The 11,215-nt window shown below is 37.1% G+C and overlaps 1 pseudogene; it reads right to left on the bottom strand.

Moving 5' to 3' along the window:
• Window positions 1–6,035: 6,035 nt before the first annotated feature.
• On the bottom strand, window positions 6,036–6,751 carry LOC107702757 (uncharacterized; annotated as a pseudogene).
• Between the last annotated feature and the right edge of the window lie 4,464 nt (window positions 6,752–11,215).

The following is an 11,215-nucleotide window of genomic DNA, read 5'->3' as shown; positions in this document are numbered from 1 at the left end:
AATTGATCCCGTATTTTAAGAAATGTTTTACATTATACAGGATCAATGTAAAACGGTTTTGATAGTTGCCTGGGGAAATGGTAGTTCATTATTCACGTTCTCAGAAATGTGTCCTATACAGTGTATTGCACTTACTGTAATTCTGTCATTGCACTCTTGGAAAAGTGGTATTGGATAATGCTTCCAGGTAATTAGAGAAACTATTTTCATGCATTCTGATAACAAATGTAAACTCCATTCTGGAATTAACTGAAGGATTATTCCTAAAGCAACTTAATGGAAAATACGCTGCTTTATCTCCTGCACAATGTATTTGTACTGTACTGTACTAGATTTTTTTTTAAGGAAATCCCTTTTGTTCTGACTTGATTTCTACTTTTGTTCATTCTTAAATTATCAGTGACTGACTAATAACTACTAATAAGCAATCAGTGACAGAATGACTAATAACTATAGCAGTGTAATAAACTGACATGCACACCTTAACTTATCCAGACACCTATCAAACGTCCGCCTTAAAAACCACCCACATGCAAGGAAACTTTCACCTCCATCAGCATCTCCATCCATCAATATGCGTTCAATTACAACCTCTTCAAAAAGTGTTTGTGTGCAGGGGCACCGCTATGGTTTCTTGGCCCCCTGAACAGCATATTGACTGGGCCATTTATTTATTTATTTATTTAATCTCAGTAGATGTTTTTAGAAAAGTCATTGGTAAATTTTCTCAAGGTATTACAGACTTGTCTGCATGAGCGCCATCTGCTGGACAGATATCATCCAGCATGTAATTTGTCATTGCGTTAGCTGCGCAAAAGGTCGTGGGTTCAATTCCCAGTGAACACACATACTGGTAAAAAAAAAAAAATGTATAGCCTGAATGCACTGTAAGTCGCTTTGGATAAAAGCATCTGCTAAATGCATAAATGTAAATGTAAATGTCAGATCAGGGTATTTTATTAAACCAGCACTTTAAAAAGTACGAAGTGAATAAAATATTACAAGACCTCAAGAAGAGCCCATGATCTGACATGCTGAATTATGTCTACTGGCAGGTGTTTTTTTTTTTTTTGTGATCAATCTCAAAATTGTGCACAAATCATATAAACTTATAAACTATGGTGAATCCAGCTAAATATAGATAATTTTGCCATTAAGATGACAGGGGGAAAATATCTATCCATCTCTCTAAATGCCAAACATTTTAATTGCATGAAATCTCCATAATAGAGTAAACAGGACATTTGCATCCATGTATTAATTCACGTTGCATGGGTGCCATCTGCTGGACAGAGAGTTCACATTAGGTGTAAGATCATATCTGCATACTAAATGCACAACAGCAACAATAAACTTTGTCATGCCAAACAGCTTACAGTCAGATTAGACTAAGATTTTATAGGCCAGATCTAAACAAAATTACAAAATAAACTTTTACTGAAGTTCTATCTGAAAATTAACAATGTTTTATAATTATTCAGTCTGACTGTATGCATAAACATGTAAAGGAAAATCTGATCTGATCTGATCTGATCTTTACTTGCTTTTGTGTTCATTTGACATTTTGTTAGCTTTAAAAGCAACAACAGTAAACTGGTGTACATTCTCAATCACATGTGTTGCCATCTCAAAGTTATTGCTCTCGTTGTTGCTTCATATATTGAACCAGTGTCCAGTGTTGCCAAGCCTGTGGTTTTCCCGCGGAATTGGGCTACTTTAACACTGTTGCCGCGGGTTGCTTTTCCATGTCCACAGGTTGAAGTGACCCCAATAACATGATATTTATTCCCTAAAATGTGAATTTTACCGGGGGAACCCCACCAAAAAACGTGTATTTCTATTTAACCCCTCGAAATGCTTTTGGGCTAGTTTTGAGTAGCAATTGGGCGGGTTTTGTGAAAACCTGGCAACCCTGCCAGTGTCTTCTGCTGCTTCCCATCCAATGATGGCTCCTCCAACTGCTCCTACAGCTCCAAGAACAACACCTGCAGATACTTGCCCCGCTGCCGCTCCTCGTGTAACTGCTCCGCCCAAAGCAATTGTTACTCTTTCCAATTCTTTACCCAGTGCAGCTTCTATGAATGTTTGCATCTGTGATGGAATATTTTGGCTTACGGGAATCACAACTGAGGTCCCAGTACTAAAATAGCCAGACAGCCTCCAGTCACTGTCCCTGCCTTCGCTCCAACAATCTTACGTGACAAATTGGCTATTGAGCAAAGATGACACTGGACAACACACCGACAGACAAGAGAGAGCATGTTACTTTTGGTAGGAAACAAAGTGTCAGCTTTAAAATTTTGTCATTTTGTTGGAAATTTAAACAATAAATACTCTTTTGTGGCTGTATATTGTATCGTGACATCACTGTAGCGCCTCAGTTCAAGCAGCACTTGAACCGACCAACTCTTCCTCTTTACTAGTTATAGCGCAAAATAAACATGAATGAACACCAGAAGATATTTTGTTTCAACCGCAGATAGACGTCATTACACCGTTTTCAAAAATGATTTTATGAGTGGCCAGATCGTCTGTCAATCAAGCTCCATAATGTCAGTCATTTCATTTCTAAAAACAGCTTATTTTAAGCTGCCAATTAATAAACAGCAATGTAGATCTCCAATGGACATTGGACACTTCTTCATATCTAGAACCATTTGTGTATTGTTATGCCTGTCTATTAAGAGCAAAAAAATATGCTTGGAGTGGTTTGTTATTCCTAAATATTTTACTGGTTCCATTTTCTTAGTTCGCTGTTCCATTGTGGCGTAGTGTGACAACATGCCACACTATTTTTTTCAGTTCAATTTTTTTTCCCTATTGGTTAAAAGTGTCTAATGGCTGTTCTAGTCAAAACTTAAAGGAATCTTTCAGGGCATAAAATGTAAAGTTACTGTCACGATGCACACACACGAGGAACGAGGAGACGCTAGAGAATACTTTACCAAGACTTTATTTTCAGGAACCAAGGGAGACGAACTCAGGAAGACGTTTAACAGCGGACCAAGAACTTGGGACTGGGAACACTATTTATACACACAGGAGGAGGGGATGACGAGACACACCTGGGAGCAATGAAACATCAAGTAATCAGGGGAGGAACAGGAAACTAACCAAATAAGGGCATGGGAAGGCACATGGGGAGCAGGACACACACAAAACATGGAACAGAGTCTGACAGTTACTAATAAAAAGTTATTTTGCATGCCTACTTTAAGTCCTTCAGTCGACACATCCGTTTTGATATTTTCAGCATAAATACTATTTATACATAAAATAATGTTAGAACTGCAGTAAATACAATATAAGTCAGTTCAATTCAACTTTATTGACATGAGAATTGGAGTAAAGTATTGGCTAATAATTTAGATTATTTTCTGAAAAAAAAAAAAAAAGACAAGTATGAGAAAGAAATCATGAAAAAATACACAGTAAAAATATGAAAAATTCTGACCAAATATGAACTTTGAGTGATAAATGAAATAAACATGGACACACTACTAACATCCACTTGTGGACTTTGTCTGTTGCCATGCTACGACTTTTGGCTTAGTTGAAATAAAGAGACAGAATGAAGAGAGTGATGACAGAAAGGGGAGATTCACATTTATCATGTATACAGCAAGGGGTGCAATAATAATAAGTATTGCAATAATAATAATTATATTATTATTATTATATATCATTATTATTATATATTATAATTATTATATAATAATTATAAAGCAAGTGTGTGCTTTGCGTGGTGGGTAAACACGCTACTGTTAAAAAGTAATACATTTTTAATAAACTCCAGCTACACTGAAAAGTGCAAAATGATGCACTTTCTTGTGCATTGAACAAGCCTGTGTAAAACTTTTTTGCTGTTTGTTTGGAAAGCCATGTATGCAAGGTTTGCAATGTATCCGTAGAATCGGTTTCTGTTTTGCAACCGAATGTTTTGACTTTATAGCTTTTCCTTTCACACGCTTCACACATGGCAAAATGTCGCCTAAAGTTCGTGAATGTGACGAAACCTTTGACATAACGTTCTGAATTGATTCTCAATTCATAATTCAGTCAAAATCAGGAAAACATTGCCTTATGTAGTGGTGAAATTGGATGGTACACAAAGATTGAGCAATGTGCACCTAATTACATGCATTTTATCTAATTATATGCCTTGTGGACGCATAGCTACTCATTCCAAGTATGAAATGTTTCAAACTTCATATTTTTGGTAAACAGCGTAATTACATTTATGATAGGTTATCTAACAGTCAATATGACCATAAAGTAAGACTGTTGAACTCCAGTCCAGAAGCATCACTAGTTCATGTGATCTTACCTGCACACAGAAAAGGATTCATTGACCATGTACACACTGCAGATAAACATGACGGGGGACGCCTTAAACAGGGACGCCTTAAGACAACAGCCCAATGGGCTACAGCATTACGGTAGCATTATGTCGAATTTCGATTTTATTTTTCTTTTTGATATGCCAGTTAACGTTTACAACACTGTTCTACATAAAATGTGAATACAAATGAATATTCACTCTTTGCCAGAAGGTGGTGCTTGTGGAACAGCATGAATTGAATTATAGCTGTTACATAGTTAACACTAAACTAGGCATTATACAGAGGTGATATAAACAAAAGGCAGACATGTGAGTTTACATGTATGATTTAAACACCAGAAATTACACAAAATATTTATTATTCATCGTCAGTAGATCGAAACTATCATTTGGCAAGTTGGCATAAATGTGGGCTATTTGGTGATTGCTAACTGCATTTTTATGTTGAAATATGCCGTTCTCGCGTTTAATTAATTAAATCATAGTCGTTTAATTATCACATTTAAGCAGAATTACGATTCCAGTTTTTCCGTCCCCAGATTTAAAAGGCACCACGCAAACCACGCAATTGGAACATACCAACTATACGAGCTGTGAACATACTTTGAACCTTTCACAACATATAATACAAGCAGGGCGTCGCCGAAAATGCCATCTCTAGCCCTGACAACTTACGAGTGTGTTTATAGACATATAAACACACATATATACACACACTCCCAAAAATCCAAATAATTATTCAAAAAATATAGTTGACCTGCAGCTAGTAGGTCCCGCTCCAGTGTAGGCCCCTGGGTTTCAGCTCGTTAAAGCCCATGCATTAATGCACCCCTGATTACGTGACTGTAACTCCACTTGTTTAACAATGGGTTTAATAATTTGGGTATTAGGAGTGACTCCTGATTTCTGTACACACACAGGTAACTTGAGGGACTGACTCCTGCTTCACTCCTGTTCTTTGTGGTGTTTATGTGGTCAATGCAATGCAAAAAAAGGACAGTTAAAAAGATATGAATATCCCACAACTGCAATGAGCTGTGCTTTACATAACTTTAAAAATGATACTCTGCAGTCTGTACATCTATATTTTAAGACATTTTATTCTCATTTATCATGATGGATCCACACGTCTCACGTCTCGTCAGCCCCGTTACAGTTTAAGATCTGCACTACTTGCATCCAGTCTTGTACCCATGCTAAATGTATATCAGGGAACTGTATTCACATATTCAAGTGTGCATTACAAAAGCTATTTACAATGTCTTTAGACAAATGAGAATACAGCTGATATAATGTAAAGTAAAACTATATGAAAAACTTTCTATTTGTTATCACAAAAAATAATAGCAAGCTTAGAATAAAGAATCAAATGTTTCAGGGTTTGGGCTTTTTTTTTAGCTAACAGTAGTCACAAATGTTAACTCTACTTTATTCAGCTTAATAATACACATTCTAATTGAACACAGTTTTAATTGCTTTAAAGATATTTAATTGGAACACAAAGATACATTCAAAGATACAAAGTATACATATATAGCAAGTTTTATGATGATGACAAACAGTTTGTTTGTTTTTAACTCATACGTTTGCCATTTTGCTATTAAGCCCAACCATTTCTTCTGCTTTCTCAATCAGAAATGTTCCATTCTCCCAAGTGTCCATTGCTGTCTTTGCTATGGCGTCACCCACAGATTCAGCTTCTTCTGCTGCTTTCCATCCAGCAATTCCTCCAGCAACACCTCCTGCAAAGGCCGCAGCTCCAATCACACCTGCAGCGAATGTACCTGCACCAGCCGCCGCTGCTCCTCCCGCACCTGCTGCTCCTTCTGCCACCGCTGTTCCTACACCCGCTACTGCAAGTGCTGTTTTTAGAGATAAATACGTTCAAAATACTCATAACCAAAGCTACTGAAACACTAATGCCGAAAAGAGCACCAAGCACGACCCCTGTTGCAACTCCTGCAAACCCCTCCAGATATTTCCTGTAAACACTTTTCTTTGCTTTCTCTCGTTGCTCTTCTGGAGGCAAACCGTCTTCAGTTATATTCTCCATCTCCTCTTGAATGTGTTTCGAAGCAGCTCATTGGTGAAGCGGCCGTTCTCTTTCACAATCTCGTCAATGGTCTCCAGCAAATTTTTCACCTGAACTCTGTTGCTCTTGTTCCCCCGTTTACGTTTATTCCAGTATTTGTTGTCGATGACGTGACAGCGACCTCCACATTTATCAACCAGCTCCTGTAGTTGTGAACAGTCCTTCATAAATTCATTGATTGTAATGCCTTCTAGTTGTTCACCAAAAGTGAATAAGATCACTGTGTGTTTCGAGACATTTCCCCCTTGCAGTGTGTTCAGGAGTTTCTGTACCACCTTAGGCTCCTGGTGTGTCGATAACTGTGATCTTTCTTCCATAAACTATCCTCTCTCTTTTTTTATATCCGACTCTTTCGTTTGAAGCTGAAGCTTTAACGCTGAACACGTTTTCTCCAAGAATCGTGTTCCCTGCGCTGCTTTTACCATCTCCTGCTTTCCCAAGAAGGACGATCTTTCTCTCTGGCAGTGAAACACTGGCTGTTGATAACAGAAACATTTTGTAATGTGAAGGTTTTTTTTAATCTTCAAAACAAGAGTTATCTGGGAAAAACTCCTGACTATTTCTCCTGTTCCTAAAGCATTCCGTAGCTCTACTCTCTGCCACTGTAAACGCATCTAGGTTTTACACTACAAATATGACATTGTGCAACAATCATAACTTACAGGTACATCCCATGATCCTTGTCTGCTGATGATGTATGTGTCTGTAAGTTAAATGATATTTAGATTAGTCTTGACATTAACCGATCAACCATTCCGTCAATATATATATCTCCAACTACATATGCAATACTTTTGAGCTGAGACTAGAATTATAGGTCTTCAGAGAGCATCATACTCCTGCATCACATAAGTTATACCTGATGCATGATGTTCAATCGCTTCTGGTAACACTTTACACTACAGTGACCATGTTACTGTCTGTAAATGTTAAAGGCCTACTCACTTTTTTACTGTTTTACCGTCCTTTCTTTGTTTCTCCAAAAGATCAAGACAGGAAGCGGAGAGGTTGGTGATGGATGGTCACACCAAGCTTTCGTTTCTCTTCTTAAATAAGCTTAAGAAATTTATTCAGAATTGTTCTTCGAAGTGTCACTGCTTTTTATTAGGGTAATATTATAGATTTACCGATGTGTTGGGTTCTGCTCAATATGATGTTAAGTGGCAGATCAGTGCACCAAAAGTGCACAATTAATAAACATATTAATTGATTTGAAGGAATTCCGCATGTAAAACTTTAATAGTATAGAATTACATGTCTCACACTTGAATGTGCTCTCTTCTGGGTTTGTGAAAAGCACCCATCATGTTAAAACATACCCTTACTCCTCTGACTTACTAGGACAGCTTAGGTCACAAAGGTCATTAGGGCCTCTCATCTATATGACCAATTTACAATTAAAGCAGTTCCTTTTTTTTTTTTTCTTTAAACGTTACAAAATAGAAAAGTATATTGTCTGAAACCTCTAGCTGAGAAAAAGTACTAAGAGTACATTTTTTGAAATCGAGATTTAATGATAATAAATAAGCTTTCCATTGATATATGGTTTGTTATGATAGGACAATATTTGGCCGACAACTATTTGAAAATCTGGAATCTGAGGGTGCAAAAAAATCAAAATATTAAGAAAATCGAATTTAAAGCTGTCCAATTGAAGTTCTTAGCAATGCATATTACTAAACAAAAATGAACATGATCTTTACTTAATATTCTAATGATTTTTGGCATAAAAGAAAAATCGATAATTTTAGTAACCCAGAATGGTGTCTTGAGTATGAGCGGCCTATGAACTCCATCACTATGCAATGATGCAAACTATTTTCTTCATTACATTTTTCTTCAATTAGTCACAAGACTCCTAGTCTTCCTTCATCATACCTGGTCCTTGGGTTTAACTGTTAATTCCCCCACAAAGTAAATAATCGAAAAGTTTAAAATAAAGTATCGGGTAGGGTTAGGGTAGGTGTAGGGAGGGCTTTATTGTTGGGCTTTATAATGTACTAAAATACTGCGGTTCAGATATTTGCCACTATTTGCAATAAGTAGCATAAATAGCAAAAAATCCTGCTATTAGTGTAAATAGAATCTATCGCTATTTGCACATAATGTAAATGGCATAACGCTAAGAAAACACTGCTATTTTAAATTAAACTGACAGAGCGACAATCGTCATAATACGTTATTATTGCATACTGTTTTATAATTTACTACAATATTGAGGTGCAGATAATTGCCACTATTTGCAATAAGTAGCATAAATAGCAGAAAATCCTGCTATTAGTGTAAATAGAATCTATCGCTATTTGCACATAATGTAAATGGCATATCGCTAAGAAAACACTGCTATTTTAAAATAAACTGTGTCCCAAATGACTGAATATACACTATGCACTGAAACACTACTTATGCACTATGTACTCAACCATGTAGTGTATGAATTTTATACGGTTATTTTGTCATTGATAAACAGAGTCTGATGGCCCCTCCCCCTTTGCAACGTCATTAAAGCTGCAACAGTTGAGTGCATGAAGTGTCCAACATTCCACACTTCGTTTTTTCGGTTATTTAAGTGCATCTTCCGGGTATTAAGAAGTGCACTTTTTCTTTTTGAAATTGTCAGTGTTAACACACTACTCACACTATTTATATTACAAAATGTCATAGAATAATGCATAAGTACGCGATTTGGGATGCACCTATAGTGCAAATAGAATCCATTGCTATTTGCACTTGATGTAAATAGCATCTATAGCTAAGAAAATATGCTATTTTCTTAGCTCTTAGTGTAAATATCATCTAATTGCTATTGACACTTAGTGCAAATAGCCGCTGCCTTAGAATTTTATGAAAAATAACTCATGTTCACACTGCCCCAACAGACACCGACAAACTCCGATTGAACATGTTCAGTCAGGGGACAACAAACCCCGACCAACGCCGACATATTTGCGCGATGCAGTTTCTCCCATTAAGTAATAGGAGTGAATCGGCTTTGTATATCTATAGTCTTTGGTTAAAAAAAAGCTCAGACATGCATTTAATCTGAGACTAGGCTTAAGCCTTGTCTGTGAAACGGGGGGATATTTTTTGCATTTGACTATATATTTGCATGTTGCAGGAGCGCCATCTGCTGGACAGAGTCATCCAACAACGTCAGGTCATTTTTACTGTAGATCAGGTTCAGGTGTGTTTAATTGTGTTTATTTAGAGTCAATGACCCTCCAGGAGCAGGTTTGGACAACACTGATATAGATGCTAAATGAACAACAACAAGCCGAAACTTCACAAAGTCACAGATGTGTTCTTTTTTATTTTTGGCGATGATACAGAATATTTTGGAACTTGTTATTGCCTCCTTATAGAATGAATCGCTTTGTTGTTTTCTTTATTTGTAAGTTTCTTTGAATAAAAGCATCTGCTAAATTAACAAAAGCAAATAGAGGGAAGATGACAGTGTAAGCCACTTTAAAGCCAAAAGTTGCTGTTGTAACTGAGTGCTGAGTTGTCTTTGCGTTGTGTTGGATAAAACTCACAATGGACACCAATTTGAGCTTTTTTGTAGACTTTTATTCTGTTAGGAATGGGAACACATTGAACAGCGGTACTCACCAAAAGGCATTTTGCTGCATTTGTTTTACCTCAGAAGTCGGATGTTGGCACTGGGAATTACGTCACGCCCAAGTGGACCGTGTTCCAGTAGAAAAAATTCAGAAAAAATTTCAAAAAATGTAATGGATTCACTCGTGTTAGCATTAGCAGCGTTAGCGAAAACAGAGAATCACACCGCATTTTGCAACTGCAGACACTCACATATACCATAGCAACATGTTCACTTAGAGAGATGAGTGGGAATATAACAGAAGCTTTATAAATAATATAGTATTTATAACTTTTACTTTTGCTCACATAGGGAGCAGCCATCTCGAATTCTCAATTTGGGGTTGAGCAAGGCGGTACGAGTTCCCTTAGAAGGAACATGAGCGTTCCATTTGAAAAACCCGACATGGAGCTCTGAATTTCCTACCTCCAATGACAAATCATTTTATTTCCTGTTAACTGTAGTAACAAGCAGGAACTGTCCCAATGATATGTGCTTCCATTTAGTGAGCAACCTTATAAGTTACAAATGAAAATCTTATGTCGAAGGGTTTTCCTGAACACGGAAGTGTGAAAAAGGTCTATCACACTCATGCACGTTCTACAATGGAAGTTAACATCAAACGGGATATTACCACACATATGGCATGGCAGCACAAACAACAACCATACAATATTCTGTATGTCGATATTGATCCATAAAATGCTTATATAATTAATACAACGTAACTTGTGCTCCCTCTCGGCTGGCGTATCGTCATTTAATGACCCAAATGGAACTAATTATTAGACCATTTACGGGGCGTAGAGTGCTGCAGAGTATAATTAAACAGCCATACACAAAACCTGTTACACTGGCATAATGGGTGCTTTCAAAGCACTGCTTCTTGATGTTAAGAAACCTTTGTGAATCATTTTTCGAACCAGTGGTTCGGAGCAAATATCAAACTGTTAAAGTCGTGTGATTTCAGTAAAGGGTGCTTCATTACATTACTTACAACTGATTTAAAACGTTAGAAACTTCAGCAGTTTGCAGTTGGGAGTGATCCCTGTCAACCCATAAATCATGCGAGTTAAGAAAATCAGTGTATATTACGGCGCCCGTGGAGCAGTTGGGGATTCGGTGCCTTGCTCAAGGGCACCTCAGTCGTGGTATTGAAGGTGGAAGAGAGCGCTGTACATTC

This window comes from Sinocyclocheilus anshuiensis, unplaced genomic scaffold (genome assembly GCF_001515605.1).
Source record: "Sinocyclocheilus anshuiensis isolate Anshui unplaced genomic scaffold, SAMN03320099.WGS_v1.1 scaffold919, whole genome shotgun sequence".
In the NCBI taxonomy this organism is placed as follows: domain Eukaryota; kingdom Metazoa; phylum Chordata; class Actinopteri; order Cypriniformes; family Cyprinidae; genus Sinocyclocheilus; species Sinocyclocheilus anshuiensis.
The sequence above is the reverse complement of the archived record's forward strand: the minus strand, read 5'-3'. Positions and strand labels throughout refer to the sequence as shown.